The sequence below is a fragment of the Pan troglodytes genome, chromosome 18, assembly GCF_028858775.2.
Source record: "Pan troglodytes isolate AG18354 chromosome 18, NHGRI_mPanTro3-v2.0_pri, whole genome shotgun sequence".
In the NCBI taxonomy this organism is placed as follows: Eukaryota; Metazoa; Chordata; class Mammalia; order Primates; family Hominidae; genus Pan; species Pan troglodytes.
In genome coordinates, this window is record NC_072416.2 from 43,356,611 (window position 1) to 43,376,637 (window position 20,027).

Sequence of the window (20,027 nt, forward strand, 5' to 3'; positions counted from 1 at the left end):
TTGCAATGCATGGATTCATCTCACAAAGTTAAGCCTTTCTTTTTCTTCAGCAGGTTTGAAAACCTTGTTTAGTGGAATCTAGGCAGGGACATTTCAAAGCCCATTGAGGCTAACGGTGATAAACACAATATCCTCCCCCCCCACACACACACACACAAAATAGAAGCCCTCTGTGAAACCAGTTTGTGATGTGTGGATTTATCTCACAGGGTTAAAACTTTATTTTGATTCAGCAGGTTGGAAGAACTTTTTTTGTGGAATCTACAAAGTGTCTTTTCAGATCCCTTTGAGGCCAATGGTGGAAACTGAATATCCCACAATAAATACTAGAAAGAACCTATGGGATAACCTGCTTAGCAATGTTTGGATTCATCTCACAGAGTAGAACTTTCTTTTGATTCAGTAGTTGGAAACACTCTTTTTGTGTCATCTATGAAGGGACAATTTGGAGCCATTTAATACCAATGGTGAAAATCCGGTGATAAAAAAATAGAAATAAGCTATCTATGGAACTGCTTTGTGATGTGTGGATCCACCTCACAGAGTTATACCTTGCTTTGGATTCAGCAGTTTGGAATCTCCTTTTGTGGAATCTAGGTGGGGATATTTCAGAGCCCATTGATGCCAGTGGTGAAAAACACAATATCCTTGATGAAACTAAAAAGAAGCCATCTATGCCACCACTTTACAATGTGTGCACTTATCTCACAGAGTTAAACCTTTCTATTGATTCAGCAGTTGAAAACCCTGTGTTTGTGGAATCTATGAAGGGATATTTCAGAGCCCATCGAGGCCAATGTTGGAAACACAAATATCCCATGATAATATCAACATAGAAGTTATCTGGGAAACAGCATTGTGATGTGTAAACTCATCTCACTAAGTTAAACCTTGCTTTTGATTCATCAGGTTGGCAACACTCTTTTTGTGGAATCTGGGAAAGTACCTTTCGAAGCCCATTGGGACCACTGATGAAAAACAGAATATCCTATGATAAAAACTACAAAGAACCTATGTGAGAAACTGCTTTGTGATGTGAGAATTCATCTCACAGATTTATACCTTTTGGTTGATTCAGCAGATTGGAGACACTCTTTTTGTTGAATATACAAAAGGACAATTCAGAGTCCATTGAGGATAATAGTGAAAAACCAAATATCTCATGAAAACACACACACACACACACACACACACTCACACACACACAGAAATAAGTTGTCTGTGAAACCTCTTCACGATGTTTGGATTCGCCTCAGAATGTTAAACTTTTCTTTTGATTCAGGAGGTTGGAAAGACTTCTCTTTTGGAATCTATGGAGGCACATTTAGGAGACCATTGATGCCAATGCAAAAAAACAATATCCCACAATAAAAAGTAGAATGAAGCTGTCTGTGAAACCGCTTTGTGATGCGTGAATTCATTTCACAGAGTTAAACCTTTCCTTTGATTAAGCAGATTGGAAGCACTCTTTTTGTTGAATCTGTGAAGGGACATTTCAGAGCCAACTGAAGCCAATGATGAAAAATTAAATGTCTTGCGACAAAAACTAGAAGATATCTGTGAAAGCATTTTGTGATGTGGATTCATCTCACAGAGATAAACCTTTTTCTTTTCTTGATTTGTCAGGTTGAAAACACTCTATTTGTGGAATCTACAAAAGGATATTTCAAAGCCCATTGAGGCCAATGGTGAAAAATTGAATAGCCCGCAATAAAAACTAAAAAGAAGCTATCGGTGAAACTGCTTTGCAATGTGTGGATTGATCTCATAGATTTAAACCTTTTTTTTTTTTTATTATTCACCAGGTTGGAATCATTCTTTCTTTTTACTTTTTTAAATTATATTTTAATTTTAGGGTACATGTTCACAAAGTGCAGTTTTGTTACATATGTATACATGTGCCATGTTGGTGTGCTGCATCAATTAACTTGTCATTTAACATTAGGTATATCTCCAAATGCTATCCTTCCCCCCTTCCCCCACCCCACAGCAGGCCCCAGTGTGTGATGTTCCCCTTCCTGTGTCCATGTTTTCTCATTGTTCAATTCCCACCTATGAGTGAGAACATGTGGTGTTTGGTTTTTTGTCCTTGTGATAGTTTGCTGAGAATGATGGTTTCCAGCTTCATCCATGTCCCTACAAAGGACATGAACTCATCATTTTTTATGGCTGCATAGTATTCCATGGTGTATATGTGCCACATTTTCTTAATCCAATCTATCATTGTTGGACATTTGGGTTGGTTCCAACTCTTTGCTATTGTGAATATGCTGCAATAAACATATGTTTGCATGTGTTTTTATAGCAGCATGATTTATAATGCTTTGAGTATATACTCAGTAATGGGATGGCTGGGTCAAATGGTATTTCTAGTTCTAGATCCCGGAGGAATCACTACACTGGCTTCCACAATGGTTGAACTAGTTTAAAGTCCCACCAACAGTGTAAAAGTGTTCCTATTTCTCCACATCCTCTCCAGAACCTGTTGTTTCCTGACTTTTTAATGACTGCCATTTTAACTGGTGTGAGATGGTATCTCATTATGGTTTTGATTTGCATTTCTCTGATGGCCAGTGATGATGAGCATTTTTTAAAGTGTCTTTTGGCTGCATAAATGTCTTCTTTTGAGAGGTGTCTGTTCATATATTTTGCCCACTTTTTGATGGGGTTGTTAGTTTTTTCTTGTAAATTTGTTTGAGTTCATTGTAGATTCTGGATATTAGCCCTTTGTCAGGTGAGTAGATTGCAAAAATTTTCTCCCATTCTGTAGGTTGCCTGTTCACTCTGATGGTAGTTTCTTTTGCTGTGCAGAGGCTCTTTAGTTTAACCAGATCCCACTTGTCAATTTTGGCTTTTGTTGTGATTGCTTTTGGTGTTTTAGACATGAAGTCCTTGCCCGTGCCTATGTCCTGAATGGTAATGCCTAGGTTTTCTTCTGGGGTTTTTATGGTTTTAGGTCTAACGTTAAAGTCTTTAATCCATCTTGAATTAATTTTTGTATAAGGTATGAGGAAGGGATCCAGTTTCATCTTTCTCCATATGGCTAGCCAGTTTTCCCAGCACCATTTATTAAATAGGGAATCATTTCCCCATTTCTTTTTTTTTTGGCAGGTTTGTCAAAGATCAGATTGTTGTAGACATGCAGCATTATTTCTGAGGGCTCTGTTCTGTTCCATTGATCTATATCTCCGTTTTGGTACCAGTAACATGCTGTTTTGGTTACTGTAGCCTTGTATTATAGTTTGAAGTCAGGTAGCGTGATGCCTCCAGCTTTGTTCTTTTGGCTTAGGATTAACTTCACGATGAGCACTCTTTTCTGGTTCCATGTGAACTTTAAAGTAGTTTTTTCCAATTCAGTGAAGAAAATCATACATAGCTTGATGGGGATGGCATTGAATCTATAAATTACCTTGGGTAGTATGGCCATTTTCATGATATTGATTCTTCCTACCCATGAGCATGGAATGTTCTTCCATTTGTTTGTATCCTCTTTTATTTCATTGAACAGTGTTTTGTATTTCTCCTTGAAGAGATCCTTCACATTACTTGTAAGTTGGATTCCTAGCTATTTTATTCTCTTTGAAGCAATTGTGAATGGGAGTTCACTTATGATTTGGCTCTCTGCTTGTCTGTTATTTGTGTATGAGGATGCTTGTGATTTTTGCACATTGATTTTGTATCCTGAGACTTTGCTGAGGTTGCCTATCAGTTTAAGGAGATTTTGGGCTGAGATGATGGGGTTTTCTAAGTATACAATCATGTCATCTGCAAACAGGGACAATTTGACTTCCTCCTTTCCTAATTGAATGCCTTTTATTTCCTTTTCCTGCCAGATTGTCCTGGCCAGAACTTCCAACACTATGTTGAATAGGAGTAGTGAGAGAGGGCATCCCTGTCTTGTGCCAGTTTTCAAAAGGAATGCTTCCAGTTTTTGCCCATTCAGTATGATATTGGCTGTGGGTTTGTCATAGATAGCTCTTATTATTTTGAAATACATCCCATCAATACCTAATTTATTGAGAGTTTTTAGCACGAAGCGTTGTTGAATTTTGTCAAAGGCCTTTTCTGCATTTATTGAGATATTCATATGTTTTTTTTTCGTTGGTTCTGTTTATATGCTGGATTACGTTTATTGATTTGCATATATTGAACGCAGCCTTGCATGCCAGGGATGAAGCCCACTTGATCATGGTGGATAAGCTTTTTGATGTGCTGGTGGATTCGCTTTGCCAGTATTTTATTGAGCATTTCTGTATTGAGGTTCATCAGGGACTTTGGTCTAAAATTCTCTTTTTTGTTGTGTCTCTGCCAGGCTTTGGTATCAGGATGATGCTGGCCTCATAAAATGAGTTAGGGAGGATTCCCTCTTTTTCTATTTATTGAAATAGTTTCAGAAGGAATGGTATCAGCTCCCCCTTTTACCTCTGGTAGAATTCGGCTGTGAACCCATCTGGTTCTCGACTCTTTTTGGTTGGTAAGCTATTAATTATTGCCTCAGTTTCAGAGCCTGTTATTTGTCTATTTCAGAGATTCAGCTTCTTCCTGGTTTAGTCTTGGGAGGCCATATGTGTTGAGGAATTTATCCATTTCTTCTAGATTTTCTAGTTTGTTTGCATAGAGGTGTTTATAGTATTCCTTGATGGTAGTTTGTATTTCTGTGGGATCGGTGGTGATATCCCCTTTATCATTTTTTATTGCATCTGTTTGAAACTTGCCTCTTTTTCTTGTTAGTCTTGCTAGTGGTCTATCAACTTTGTTGATCTTTTCAAAAAACCAGCTCCTGGATTCATTGATTTTTCAAAGGGTTTTTTGTGTCACTATTTCCTTCAGTTCTGCTCTGATCTTAGTTATTTCTTGCCTTCTGCTAGCTTTTGAAAGTGTTTGCTCTTCCTTCTCTAGTTCTTTTAATTGTGATGTTAGTGTGTCAATTTTAGATTTTTCCTGCTTTCTCTTGTGGGCATGCAGTCCTATAAGTTTCCCTCTACACACTGCTTTGAATGTGTCCCAGAGATTATGGTATGTTGCGTCTTTGTTCTCATTGGTTTCAAAGAACATCTTTATTTCTCCCTTCACTTCTTTATGTACCCAGTAGTCATTCAGGAGCAGGTTGTTCAATTTCCATGTAGTTGAGCGGTTTTGAGTGAATTTCTTAATCCTGAATTCTAGTTTGATTGCACTGTGGTCTGAGAGACTGTTTGTTATAATTTCTGTTCTTTTACATTTGCTGAGGAGAGCTTTACTTCCAACTATGTGGTCAATTTTGGAATAGGTGTGGTGTGGTCCTGAAAAGAAGGTATATTCTGTTGATTTGGGGTGGAGAGTTCTGTAGATGTCTATTAGGTCCGCTTGGTGCAGAACTGAGTTCAGTTCCTGTATATCCTTGTTAACTTTCTGTCTCATGGATCTGTCTAATGTTGACAGTGGGGTGTTAAAGTCTCCCATTATTATTGTGTGGGCATCTAAGTCTCTTTGTAGGTCTCTAAGAACTTGCTTTATGAATCTTGTTGCTCCTGTACTGGGTGCATATATATTTAGGATAGTTAGCTCTTCTTGTTGAATGGATGCCTTTACCATTATGTAATGGCCTTATTTGTCTCTTTTGATCTTTGTTGGTTTAAAGTCTGTCTTATCAGAGACTAGGATTGCAACCCCTGCCTTTTTTGTTTTCCATTTGCTTGGTAGGTCTTCCTCCATCCTTTTATTTTGAGCTTACCTGTGTCTCTGCATGTGAGATGGGTTTCCTGAATACAGCACAATGATGGTTCTTGACCCTTTATCCAATTTGCCAGTCTGTGTCTTTTACTTGGAACATTTAGTCCATTTACATTTAAGGTTACTATTGTTGTGTGTGAATTTGATCCTGTCATTATGATGTTAACTGGTTATTTTGCTCATTAGTTGATGCAGTTTCTTCCAAATCTTGAAGGTCTTTACCTTTTGGCATGATTTTGCAGTGGCTGGTACTGGTTATGCCTTTCCCTGTTTAGTGCTTCCTTCAGGAGCTCTTTTAGGGCAGGCCTAGTGGTGACAAAATCTCTCAGCCTTTGCTTGTCTGTAAAGGATTTTATTTCTCCTTCACTTATGAAGCTTAGTTTGGCTGGATATGAAATTCTGGGTTGAAAATTCTTTTCTTTAAGAATGTTGAATATTGGCCCCCACTCTCTTCTGGCTTGTAGATTTTCTTCTGAGAGATCAGCTGTTAGTCTGATGGGCTTCCTTTTGTGGCTAACCAGACTTTTCTCTCTGGCTGCTCTTAACATTTTGTCCTTCATTTCATCTTTGGTGAATCTGACAATTATGTGTCTTGGAGTTGCTCTTCTCGAGGAGTATCTTTGTGGCATTCTCTGTATTTCCTGAATTTTAATGTTGGCCTGCCTTGCTAGATTGGGGAATTGCTCCTGGATAATATCTTGCTTAGCACTTCCAACTTGGTTGTATTCTCTCTGTCACTTTCAGGTACCCCAATCAGATGTAAATTTGGTCTTTCCACATAGTCCCATATTTCTTGGAGGCTTTGTTAATTTCTTATTATTCTTTTTTCTCTATACTTATCTTCTCACTGCATTTGATTCATTTGATCTTCCATCACAGATACTCTTTCTTCCAGTTGATTGAATTGGCTACTGAGGCTTGTGCATTCATCACGTAGATCTTGTGCAGTGGTTTTCGGCTCCATCAGGTCCTTTAAGGACTTCTCTGCATTGGTTATTCTAGTTAGCCATTCGTCTAAACTTTTTTCAAGATTTTTAACTTCTTTGCCATGGATTAGAACTTCCCTCTTTAGCTTGGAGTAGTTTGATTGTCTGAAGCCTTCTTCTCTCAACTCATCAAAGTCATTCTGCATCCAGCTTTATTCCATTGTTGGTGAGGAGCTGCATTCTTTTGGAGGAGGAGTGGTGCTCTCATTTTTCGAGCTTCCAGTTTTTCTGTTCTGTTTTTTCCCCAGCTTTGTGGTTTTATCTACTTTTGGTCTTTGATGATGGTGATGTACAGATGGGGTTTTGGTGTGGATGTCCTTTCTGTTCATTAGTTTTCCTTCTAACAGTCAGGACCCTCAGCTGCAGGTCTGTTTGAGTTTTCTGGAGGTCAACTGCAGACCCTGTTTGCCTGGGTAGCAGCGGAGGCTGCAGAACAGTGGATATTTTTGAACAGCAAATGTTGCTGCCTGATCATTCCTCTGGAAGTTTTGTCTCAGAGAAGTACCTAGCTGTGTGAGTTTTCAGTCTGTCCCTACTTGGGGGTGCCTCCCAGTTAGGCTGCTCAGGGGTCAGGGACCCACTTGAGGAGGCAGTCTGTCGATTCTCAGATATTCAGCTGTGTGTTGGGAGAACCGCTACTCTCTTCAAAGCTGTCAGACAGGGATATTTAAGTCTGCAGAGGATTCTGCTGACTTTTGTTTGTCTGTGCCCTGACCCCAGAGGTGGAGTCTACAGAGGCAGGCAGGTCTCCTTGAGCTGCAGTGGGCTCCACCCAGTTCAACCTTCCTGGCCACTTTGTTTACCTACTCAAGCCTCGGCAATGGTGGGCACCCCTGCCCCATCGTCACTGCCACCTTGCAGATTGATCTCAGACTGCTGTGCTAGGAATGAGCAACGCTCCATGGGCATAGGACCCTCCAAGCCAGGCACGGGATATTATCTCCTGTTGTGCCATTTGCAAAGACTTTTGGAAAAACGCAGTATTAGTGTGGGAGTGACCCAATTTTCCAGGGGCCGTCTGTCACCCCTTTCTTCTACTAGAAAAGGGAATTCCCTGACCCATTGCACTTCCCAGGTAAGGTGATACCTCACCCTGCTTCAGCTCATGCTCAGTGTACTGCACCCACTGTCCCGCATCCACTGTCCAACACTCTCCAGTGAGATGAACCTGGTACCTCAGTTGGAAATGCAGAAATCACCCATCTTCTGTGTCGCTCATGCTGGGAGCTGTAGACTGGAGCTCTTCCTATTCGGCCATCTTGGCTCCATCCCCAGAATCAACCTTTTTGTAGAATCTAGGAAGGAACATTTCAGAGCTTATTGATGCCAATGGTGAAAAGCACAAATCCCATGAGAAAAACTAGAAAGAAGCCATCTGTGAAACTGCTGTGAGATCTGTGGAAGTGACATTTCAGAGCTTATTGAGGAAAATGGTGAAAATTGAATACCCCAAAATAAAAACTAGAAAGAATATAACTGTGAAACCATTTTATAATATGTGCATTCATCTCACAGAGATAAAACTTTCTTTCGATTCAGCAGGTTGGAAACATTATTCTTGTGGAATCTACAAAGGGACATTTTGGAGCCTATTGAGGCAAAGGGTGAAAAACTGAATAGTTTGTGATAAAAAGAATTCAGCTATCTGAGGAACTGCTTTGCAATGTTTGGATTCATCTCACATAGTAAAAATTTTCTTTTGATTCAGCAGGTTGGAAACACTCTTCTTGTGGAAGTTACAAAGGGACATTTCGGAGCTCATTAATGCAAGTGTTGAAACACTGAATACCTCATGATAAAAACAACAAAGAAGCTATCTGTGAACCACTTTGCAATGTGTGGGTTCATCTCACAGAGGTAATCCTGTTCTTTGATTCAGTGCTTAAAAAACCTTTTCTGGTGAAATCTACACGGGGTCATTTCAATGCAATTGAGGCCAATGTTGATTAACTGAATATCCCATGATAAAAACTAGATAAAAGCTACCTGTGAAACTGCTTTACAATGCATTAATCCATCTTACAGAATTAATCCTTTTGTTGATTCAGAAGGTTGGAAATTTTTTTGTGGAACCTACGAAGGGACATTTAAGAGCCCATTGAGGCCAATGGAGAAAAACAGAATATCCTGCAATAAAAACTAGAAAGAAACTATCTGTGAAACTGCTTTGCAATGTGTGGATTCATCTTAGAGACCTGAACATTTATTTTGATTCAGCGAGTTTGAAACACTCATTTTGTGAAATCTACGAGGAGACTTTTCAAAGCCCATTGAGATCAATGGTTAAAAATTGAATATCCCATGAAAAAACTAGAAAGAAACAATTGTTGATATCGTTTAGCAATGAGTCCATTCATCTCACAGAGTTAAACCTTTGTTTTCCTTCAGCAAGTTGGAAGCACTCTATTTTTGTAATCTATGAAGGGAAATTTCCAAGCTCATTGAGGCCAATGGTGTAAAATTGAATATCCTAAGGTAAAAACTATAAAGAAGATATCTGTGAAACTGCTTTGCAATGTGTGGATTCATCTCAAAGAGGTTTAAAAAAATTTTATTCAGTAAGTTGGAAACACTCTTTTTGTGTAATCTATGAATGAACTTTCAGGAGCCCATTGAGGCAAATAGTGAAAAACCAAATATCTCGTAATAAAAGCTAGAGAGAAGCTATCTGTGAAATCAAATTTATATGTGTGGATTCATCTCAAAGAGATAAAACTTTCTTTTGATTCAGCACGTTGGAAACACATATTTGTGGAATCTACAAAGGGACATTTCGGAGCCTACTGTGACCAATGGTGAAAAGCTGAGTATCCCACCTTAAAAATTAGAGAGGAGTGCTCTGTGAAACCGTTTTGTATTATTTGGATTCACCTTACAGATTTATAACTTTCTTTCATTTCAGCATGTTGGAAACACTCGTTTTGTGAAATCTAGGCAGGAACTTTTCAGAGCTCATTGATGCCAATGTTGAAAAACAAAATATGCTGCAATAAAAACTACAAAGAAGCCATCTGTGAAACTGCTTTGAGATCCATGGATTCATCTTACAGAAGTAAAACTTTTTATTGATTCAGCAGTTGAAAACACTGTGTTTGTGGAATCTGCAAATGGACATTTTGGGGCACTCTGCAGCCAGTGGTGAAAAAAAGAATATCCTGAGATAAAAACTAGAAAGAAAATATCCGTAAAATTGCATTGTGATGTGCTGATTCATCTAACAGAGATAAACCTTTGTTTTCATTCATCAAGTTGGGAACACTCTTTTTGTGGAATCTATGAAAGTATAGTTTGAAGCCCATTGGGACATGGGTGAAAAACTGAATATCCAGTGATAAAAACTAGAAAGATGCTATTGGTGAAACTGCTTTGTGATGTGTGGATTTATCTCATAGAGTTATATCTTTTTTTTTATTCAGCAAGTTGGAAAGACTCTTCGTGTTGAATATACAAAGAAACATTACTGAGCCCACTGAGGCCAATTGTGGAAAACCAAAATATCTCATGATAAAATTAAGAAAGAAAGCTATCTGTGAAACTGATTTGCAATTTGTGGATACATTTCAAAGAGTTAAGTCTTTCTTTTGATTCAGCACGTTGAAAATACTCCTTTCTGGAATCTATGAAAGTACATTTCACAGTTTATTGAGGCCAAAGATGAAAAACTGAATATCTTGTGTTAAAAATTTAAAAACTTGCTATCTGTGAAACTGCTTTCTGATGTGTGAATTTATCTCACAGAGTTAAAACTTTCTTCTGATTCAGGAGGTTCAAATCACTCACTTTTGGGATTTACAAAAAGACATTTGAAAGCCCATTGAAGCAAATAGTAAAAAGCCAATATCCCATGATAAAAAACTAGAAAGAAGCCATCTGTGAAACCACTTTTCAATGTGTGGATTCATCTCACAGAGTTAAACGTTTCTTTTGATTCAGCAGTTTGAAAATACTTTTTTTGTCTAATCTACGAAGGGACATTTTGGAACTTATTGATGCCAATGCTGAAAAACAAGATATCCCACAATATAAACTAGAAATAAGCTCTCTGTGAAACCGCTTGTCAATGTTTGGATTCATCTAACAAAGTTAAACCTTTTCTTTGATTAAGCTTGCTGGAAACAATCTTTTCTGTGGAATCTTCGAAGGAACATTTCAGAGCCCATTGAGACCAATGATGAAAAATTGAATACCCTGCAATAAAAACTAGAAAGAGCCTATCTGTGAAACTACGTTTCCGTGTGTGGATTCATCTCACAGAGTTAAAACATTTCTTTTGTTTCAGCAGGTTGCAAACACACTATTTGTGTAATCTACAAAGGGAAATTTCACAGTGCATTGTGGCAAATGTTGAAAAATTGAATATCCCATTATAAAAACTAGAAAGAAGATATGTGTGAAACTGATTTGCTATGTGTGAATTCATCACACAGAGTTAAACCTTTATTTTGATTCAGCAGGTTGGAAACACTCTTTTTGTCAAATCTATGAATGGACATTTTGGAGCATATTGAGGCCAATGGTGAACAATTGAATATCCCCTGCTAAAACCCATAAAGAATCTACCTGTGAAACCACTTTGCAATGTGTGGGTTCATCTCACAGAATTAAACATTTCTTTTTATTCATGGTTTGGAAACACTTGTTTTATGAAATCTACAAAAAGACTTTTTGACCCCTTTGAGGCCAATGCTGAAAAACTAAATATCCTGCAGTAAAATCTAGAAAGCAACTACCTATGAAACTCCTTTGCAAAGCGTGGATTCATACCACAGAGTTAAACCTTTCTTTTGATTAAGTGGGTTCAAAACACTCGTATAGTAGAATCTAGCAAGGGACACTTCAGAGCCCATTAAAGCCAATAGTGTAAAAGAGAGTATCCTGCTATAAAAAATAAAAGAAGCCATCTGTGAAATCACCTCACAGAGTTGGATTTATCTCACAAATTTAAACTTTTGTCTTGATTAAACAGGTTGGAAACAGTTTATTTGAGGAATCTAAGAAGGGGATTTTCGAATCCCATTGAGGACAATGGTGAAAAACACAATATCCAGCAATAAAAATTAGAAAGTATTCTCTGTGAAACTGCTTTGTGATGTGTGAATTTATCTCACTGAGGCAAACCTGTCTTTTGATTCAGCAGGTTGGAAACACTCTTTTTGTGGTATCTGACAAGGGACATTTCAGAGCCATTTTACTGCCATTGCTGAAACACCTAATATCTCATGTTAAAAACTAGAAAGAAGCTATCTGAGAAACAGTTTTGGGATGTGTAGATTCATCTCACAGAGTTAAATTTTTTCTTTCATGCAGCAGGTTTGAAACACTGTTTTTGTGAAATCTATGAAGAGACATTATGGAGCCCATTGACAACAATGCTGATAAACAGAATCACCCACGATAAAAACTAGAAAGAAGCTATATGTGAAATTGCTTTGTGGTGTGTGTATTTATTTCAGAGAGTTAAAACTTTCTTTTGATTCAGCAGTTGGAAACACTCTTTTTGTGGAATATACAAAATGACATTTTGGAGCCCATTGAGGCCAATGTGAAAAACCAAATATCCCGTGATATAACCTAGAAAAATGCTCTATGTGAAACTGCTTTTTGAGGTCTGCAATCATCTCAAAAAGTTGAACATTACTATTGATTCAGCAGGTTTTTGTTGAACCTACAAAGGGACATTTCAGAGCCCATTCAAGCCCATGGTGACAAAACCAAATATCCCACCATAAAAACTAGAAAGAAGCTCTGATTGAAATCACTTTGTGATATGTGGATTCATCTCACAGAATTATGCATTTCCTTGGATTCAGCAGGTTGGAAACTGCATTTTGTGGAACTTAGGAAGGGACTTTTTGGGGCCCATTGACACCAATGGTGAAAAAAACAATATCCCATGATAAAACTAGAAAGAAGCCATCTGTGAAATCGCTTAGCAATGTGTGGAATCATCTCACAAAGTTAACCTTTCTTTTGATTCAGCAGATTGGAAACATTCGTTTTGTGGAATGTGTGAAGGGACATTTGAGAGCTCATTGCTGCTAAAGGTGAAAAAATATTCAGTGATAAAGACTAGATAGAATCAATCTGTGAAACTGCTTTGCGATGTGTGGATTCTTCTCACAGAATTAAAACTTTCTTTTGATTCCACAGGTGGGAAACATTTTTTTGTGAGATCTAGAAATGAAAATTTTGGACCCCAATGCAGCCCATGCTGAAAAGCAAAATATCACACAATACAAATTAGAAAGAAGCTCTCTGTGAATCCACTTTGTGTTGTACGAATACATCTTACAAAGTTAAACTTTTTTTTAATTCAGAAGTTGGAAACTCTTTCTTTGTGGCACATATGAAGAGATATTTCAGAGTCTGTTGAGGAAAATGGGGTAAAACAGAATATCCTGTGACAAAAATTAGAGTGAAACTATCTGTGAAACTCCTTTGTGATGTGTGGATTCATCTCACAGAGCTGAATATTTATTTTGATTCAGTAGATTGGAAGCACTCTTTTGTGGAATCTACAAAGGAACATTTCAGAGCACATTGAGCCCAATGGTGAAAAACCAAATATCCCACCATAACAACTAGAAAGGACCTCTCTGTGAAACCTGTTTGTGATATGTGGATTCATCTCACAGAGTTATACCTTTCTTTGGATTCAGCAGGTTGGAAGTACTCATTTTGTGGAATCTAGGAAGGAATATTTTGAGGCTCACTGTTGCCAATTGTGAAAAACACAATATCCCATGATAAAGATTAGAAAAAAGCCATCTGTGAAACAGCTTTGCAACATATGGATTCATCTCACAGAGTTAAACCCTTTTATTGATTCAGTAGTTGAAAACTCTTATGTCTGTGGAATCTACAAAGGAACATTTAGGAGCCCTTTGAAGCCAATGGTAAAAAAATAAATATCCTATGACAAAAACTAGAAAGAAGGTATCTGTGACCTTGTTTGTAATGTATGAATTCATGTCACACAGTTCAACGTTTCTTTTGATTCATCAGGTTGGAAACACTCTTTTTGTGGAATCTATGAAATTATATTTCTAAGCCCATTGGGCAAATGGTGAAAAACCAAATATGTTGCAATAAAAACTAGAATGATGCTATTGGTGAAACCGTTTTGCCACGTGTGGATTTATCTCACAGAGTTAAACATTTTCTTTGATGCAGCAGGTTTGAAACACTGTTTTTATGAAATATATGAAGAGACATTTTGGAGCCCATTGAGGCCAATGCTGGTAAACCAAATATTCCGTGGTAAAACCTAGAAAGAAGCCATATGTGAAGCTGCTTTGTGGAGTGTGGATTCATTTCAGAGAGTTAAATCTTTCCTTTTATCAGCAGGATGAAAACAGGTTTTTGTGGAATCTATGAAGGGGATTTTAAGATCCCATTGATGACAAAGGTGAAAAACAAAATATCCCATAATAAAAATTAGAAGAATCCTCTCTGTGAAATTGCTTTGTGATGTGTGGAATCATCTCAAAGGGTTGAACACTGCTATTCATTCAGCAGGTTTTTGTGGAACCTACAAAGGGACATTTCAGAGCCCATTGAGGCCAATAGTGAAAAACCAAATATCCCACCATAAAAACTAGAAAGAAGCTCTCAGTGAAACTGCTTTGCAATATGTGGATGCATCCCACAGAGTTATGCCTTTCTTTGGATTCAGCAGGTTGAAAACTCGTTTTGTGGAATTTAGAAAGGGACATTTCAGAGCCCATTGATGCCAATGATGAAAAACACAATATCCCATGATAAAACTAGAAAGAAGCCATGTCTGAAATTGCTTATCAATGTGTGGATTCTTCTCACAAAGGTAACCTTTCTTTTGATTTAGCAGGTTGGAAACACTCGTTTTTTGGAATATACAAAGGGACATTTGAGAGCCCGTTGCAGGTAAAAGTGAAAAAAAAATTCTGTGATAATGACTAGATAGAAGCAATCTGTGAAACTGCTTTGTGAAGTGTGGATTCCTCTCACAGAGTTAAAATTTTCTTTTGATATAACAGATGGAAAACACTTTTTTGTAAAATCTAGATAGAAAAATTTTGCAGCCCAATATGGCCCATGTTGAAAAGTGAAATATCACACAATAAAAATTAGAAAGAACTTTCTCTGTGAATCCGTTTTGCAATGTGTGGATTCATTTCAGACAGTTAAACCTTTCTTCTGATTCAGCAGGTTGGAAACACTCTTTTTGTGGAATATACAAAAGGACATTTCAGAGCCCGTTAAGACCAATGAGGAAAAACAGAATATCCTGTGACAAAAATTAGAGTGAAACTATCTGTGAAACTCCTTTGTGATGTGTGGATTCATCTCACAGAGTTGAATATTTATTTTGATTCAGCAGATTGGAAGCACTCTTTTTGTGGAATCTACAAAGGGACATTTCAGAGCCCATTGAGCCCAATGGTGAAAAACCAAATATCCCGCCATAACAACAAGAAAGGACCTCTCTGTGAAACCTCTTTGTGACATGTGGATTCATCTCACAGAGTTACACCTTTCTTTGGATTCAGCAAGTTGGAAACACTCATTTTGTGAAATCTAGGAAGGGACATTTCGAGACTCACTGTCGCCAATGGTGTAAAACACAATAACCCACAATAAAAACTAGAAAAAAGCCATCTGTGAAACAGCATTGCAATATGTGGGTACATCTCACAGAATTAAACCTGTTTATTGATTCAGCAGTTGAAAACTCTTGTGTTTGTGAAATCTATGAAGAAACGTTTTGGAGCCCTTTGAGGCCAATGGTAAAAAATGAATATTCCATGATAAAAACTAGAAAGAATGTGCTTGTGAATTTGCTTTGTGATGCGTGGATCCATCTCACCGAGTTCAAACTTTCTTTTGATTCATCAGGTTGGAAACACTCTTTTTGTGGAATCTGAAATTACAATTCTAAGCCCATTGAGGCCAATGGTGAAAAACCGAATATCATGATAAAAACTAAAAAGATGATATTGGTGAGACCATTTTTCTATGTGAGGATTCATCTCACAGAGTTATACCATTCTTTTGAATCAGCAGGTTGGAAATACTTTTTTGTTGAATATTCAAAGGGACATTTCAGAGCCCATTGAGTCCAGTGGTGAAAAACCAATTATTGTGATATAAAAAGAAAGAAGCTATCTGTGAAACTGATTTGCAATGCATGGATTCACCTCAAATAGTTAAACCTTTCTTTAGATTTAGCAGATTGTGAACACCCCTCATTTAGAATCTACAAAAGGACATTTCTGAGCTAATTTAGGGCAATGTTAAAAATCTGAATATCCCACATTAAAATTTAGAAAGAAGCTATCTGTGAAAGTGCTTCATGATGTGTGAATTCAACTCACAGTGTTAAACTTTGTTTTGATTCAGCAGGTTGGAAACACTTGCTTTGTGAAATTTACAAAGGGACATTTTAAAGCCCATTGAGGCCAATAGTGAAAAATCCAATATCCCAAGATAAAATCTAGAAAGAAGCAATCTGTGAAACTGCTTTGGGATGTGTGGATTCATCTCACAGATTTAAACATTTCTTTAGATTTAGCAGGTTGAAAATTTCTTTTTGGAATCTACAAAGGGACAATGTTGGGATTCACTCAGCATGGTGGCAGAAATATTAAAGAGAAATATTAGGGAAAGTTGTAGGAAATAGTCACAAACATTTTGGAAGTCTGAAAAGTTACATAGCTTACAATAATTGAGCAGGCTGAAGGCAGCCGGTTCTTACTTTAGAGCATTAGGTAATACGTTAAATACTAGGGACAATAGAAGCTTCCCCAGTTAAATCTATTTATCCTACCTCCATTAACTAACCTTTCAGCCAGATAGCCCTCTTGAGAGGATGTCAACCAGGGATGTTGCCCCCTAATGGTATTTACTTTAGATCGTGGTACCTGAGCTTTAATCACTTGTAGAACTACTCTCTTAACCATGTTAATGATACACAAATGTGTTGACTCAAAAGTTTTGTTGTTAATTGCATATTAAATAAATGACTTGAGTGTGAGCTGCTCAGGGCTGGCCACTGTGAGAAACCTCTCTTGGTGTGCAGGTGGTCAGACACTCATCTGGACTGGCTAAACAGAATATCTGTGTGGCTTTGTACATTTTATTCACCTATCTTTTGAGTCAGGGTCTGTGGAAAGATCCTCACAATTAATGCTCTCAAGTGTGAAGAGCAACACCTCAGAACAATTTGCAGCCCATTGATGCCAATGCTGAAACACCAAATATCCCATGATAAAAGCTAGAAAGAAGTTCCCTGTGAAACCCCTTTATGATGTGTGGATTCATCTCCCAAAGTAAAACCTTTCCTTAAATTCAGCAGGTTGGAAACACTCTTTTCGTAAAATCTACAAAGAGACATTTTGGAGCAAATTAAGGCCAATGGTGACAAATTGAATATTTTATGATGAAAACTAGAAAGAAGCTATCTGTGAAACCACTTTACAATGTGTGGATTCATTTTACACATTAAGCCTTTCGTTTGATTCAGCAGGTTAGAAACACTCTTTTTGTGAAATCTGCAAAATGACATTCTGGAACCCATTGGGGCCAAGGTAAAAAAAATGAATATCTGGTGATAAAAATCTAGAAGGAAGGCTTTTGTGGAACCACTTTGCAATTTGAATTCAGCTCACAGAGTTAAACCTTCCTTTTGATTCAGCAGGTTGCATTTTTGTAGAATCCACGAAGCGAAACTTCAGAGCCCATTGAGGCCTATATTGAAAAAGTGAAAACCCCACAATAAAAACGAGAAAGAAGCTATCTGAGAAATGGCTTTGTGATGTTTGGATTTATCTCACAGAGTTAAATTGTTCTTATGATTCAGCATGTTGGAGACACATTTTTCATAAAATCTACAAAGGGATATTTCAGAGGTTGTTAATGCCAATACTGAAACACAGAATATCTTGCATTAAAAACTAAAAAGAAGCTATCTTTGAAACTGCTTTGTGATGTGTGCATTCAACTCACAGAGTTAAAACATTGTTTTGATTCAGCACGTTGGAAACATCTTTTCGTGGAGTCTACGAAGAGACAAGACAGAGCCCACTGATGTCAATGGTGAGAAACCATATATCCCATGATAAACACTAGAAAGAAGCATTTTGTGAAACATTTTTGGGATGAGTGGATTCATCTCATAGAGTTAAACATTTATTTTGATTCAGCAGGTTGGAAACATTCTTTTTGTGGAATCTATGGAGGGACATTTTGGAGCACATTAACGCCAATGGTGAGAAACTGAATATCACACATTAAAAATGAGAAAGAAGCAATATATGAAACCACCTTGTGAAGTGTACATTCATCTCACAGAGTTAAATATTCCATTTGATTCAGCAGGTTAGAAGTGCTCACATTTGTGGAATCTATAAAGGGACATTTAGGAGTCCCTTGAAACAAATAGTGAAAAATCAAATATCCCGTGTTAAAAACTAGAAAGAAGGCTCTTTGAAACCTCTTTGCAATGTTTGGATTCATCTCACAGATTTAAAACTTTTTCTTTATTCAGCAAGTTTGAAATACTTTTTTGATTAAGTCTACAGAGGTTCATTTCAGAGCCCACTGAGGCCAATCATGAAAAACAGAATATCCCATAATAAATACTAGAAAAAATCTTTGATAGCACTATATGATATTTGGATTCAACTCACAGACTTAAACCAGTCTTTTGATTCAGCAGGTGGAAAATATATTTTTGTGATATCTACTAAGGGACTTTTCAGAGTCCTTCAAGGACAATGGTGAAAAAACAATTATCCCACCATAAAAACTAGGAAGAAGCTATCTGTGAAACTGCGTTGTGATGCATGAATTCACCTCACAGAGTTAAACCTTTGTTTTGATTCAGCAGGTTGGAAACACTTCTTTAGTAGAATCTAGCAAAAGATATTTCAGAGCTCATTAAGGCCAATGGTGGAAAACACAATATTCCATGATAAAAAATAGAAAGAAGCCATATATTAAAAAACTTTTTGAAAGTGGATTCATTTCACAAAGTTAAACCTTTGTTTTGATTCAACAGGTTGGGAAAAGATTTCTTGTGGAATCTACGAAGAAGTTTTCAGATTCCATTGATGCCAACACTGAAAAACTGAATATCTTATGATTAAAAGTAGAAAGAACCTATCTGATAAACTGTTTTGCAATGTTTGGATTCATCTCACAGAGTAAAACTGTTCTTTTGATTAACCATGTTGGAAATACTCTGTGTGCAATCTACGAAGGGACATTTTGGAGCCTGTGAATGCCATTACTGAAACACTGAATATCTCTTGATAAAAGTTAGAAAGAAGCTATCTGTGAAACTTCTTTGCAATGTTTGGATTCATCTCACAGAGTAAAACTGTTCTTTTGATTAACCATGTTGGAAATACTCTGTGTGCAATCTACGAAGGGACATTTTGGAGCCTGTGAATGCCATTGCTGAAACACTGAATATCTCTTGATAAAAGTTAGAAAGAAGCTATCTGTGAAACCTCTTTGCAATGTTTGGATTTATCACACAAAGATAAACCTTTCCTTTAATTCAGCAGGTTTGAAATACTGTTTGCATTAATCCTATGAAGAAAAATTTTAGAGCCCACTGAGGCCAATGTTAGTAAATAAAGTATCCCATGATAAAAACTAAAAAGAAGCTATCTGTGATACTGCTTTGCAATGTGTGGATTCTGTTCAGAGAGTTAAACCTTTCTTTTGATTCAGCAAGTTGGAAACATTCTTTTAGTAGAATCTGTAATGGGACATTTGGGAGCCCAATGAAACCTATAGTGGAAAACAGAATATCCCCAGATAATAACTAGAACGAACCTATCTGTGAAGCCGCTTTCCAGTGTGTGGATTCATCTCACATATTTAAACCTTTCTTTTGATTCAGCAGATTGGAATCCCTCTTTTTGTGGAATCTACAAAGGGACATTTCAAAGTCCATTGAGGCCAATGATGAAAAAACAAATATCACACAGTAAACCTAGAAAGAATCTCTCTGTGAAACTGCTTTGTGATGTGTGGAATTATCTTACAGAATTAAACCTTTTTATGATTCAAAACTATGGAAACACTTCTTTTGTGGAACCTAAGAAAGGAAATTTCAGAGCTCATTAAGGCCAACAGAGAAAAGCTGAACATTCTGTGATAAAAACTAGAAAGAATCTATCTGTGAAAATGCTTTGTGATGTGGGGTTTCATCTCAAAGAATTGAACATTGCTGTTGATTCAGCATATTTTTGTGGAATCTATGAATGTACATTTTGGGCCCCATTGTGGCCAATGGTGAAAAACTGAATATCCCACAATAGAAACTAGAAAGAATATCTC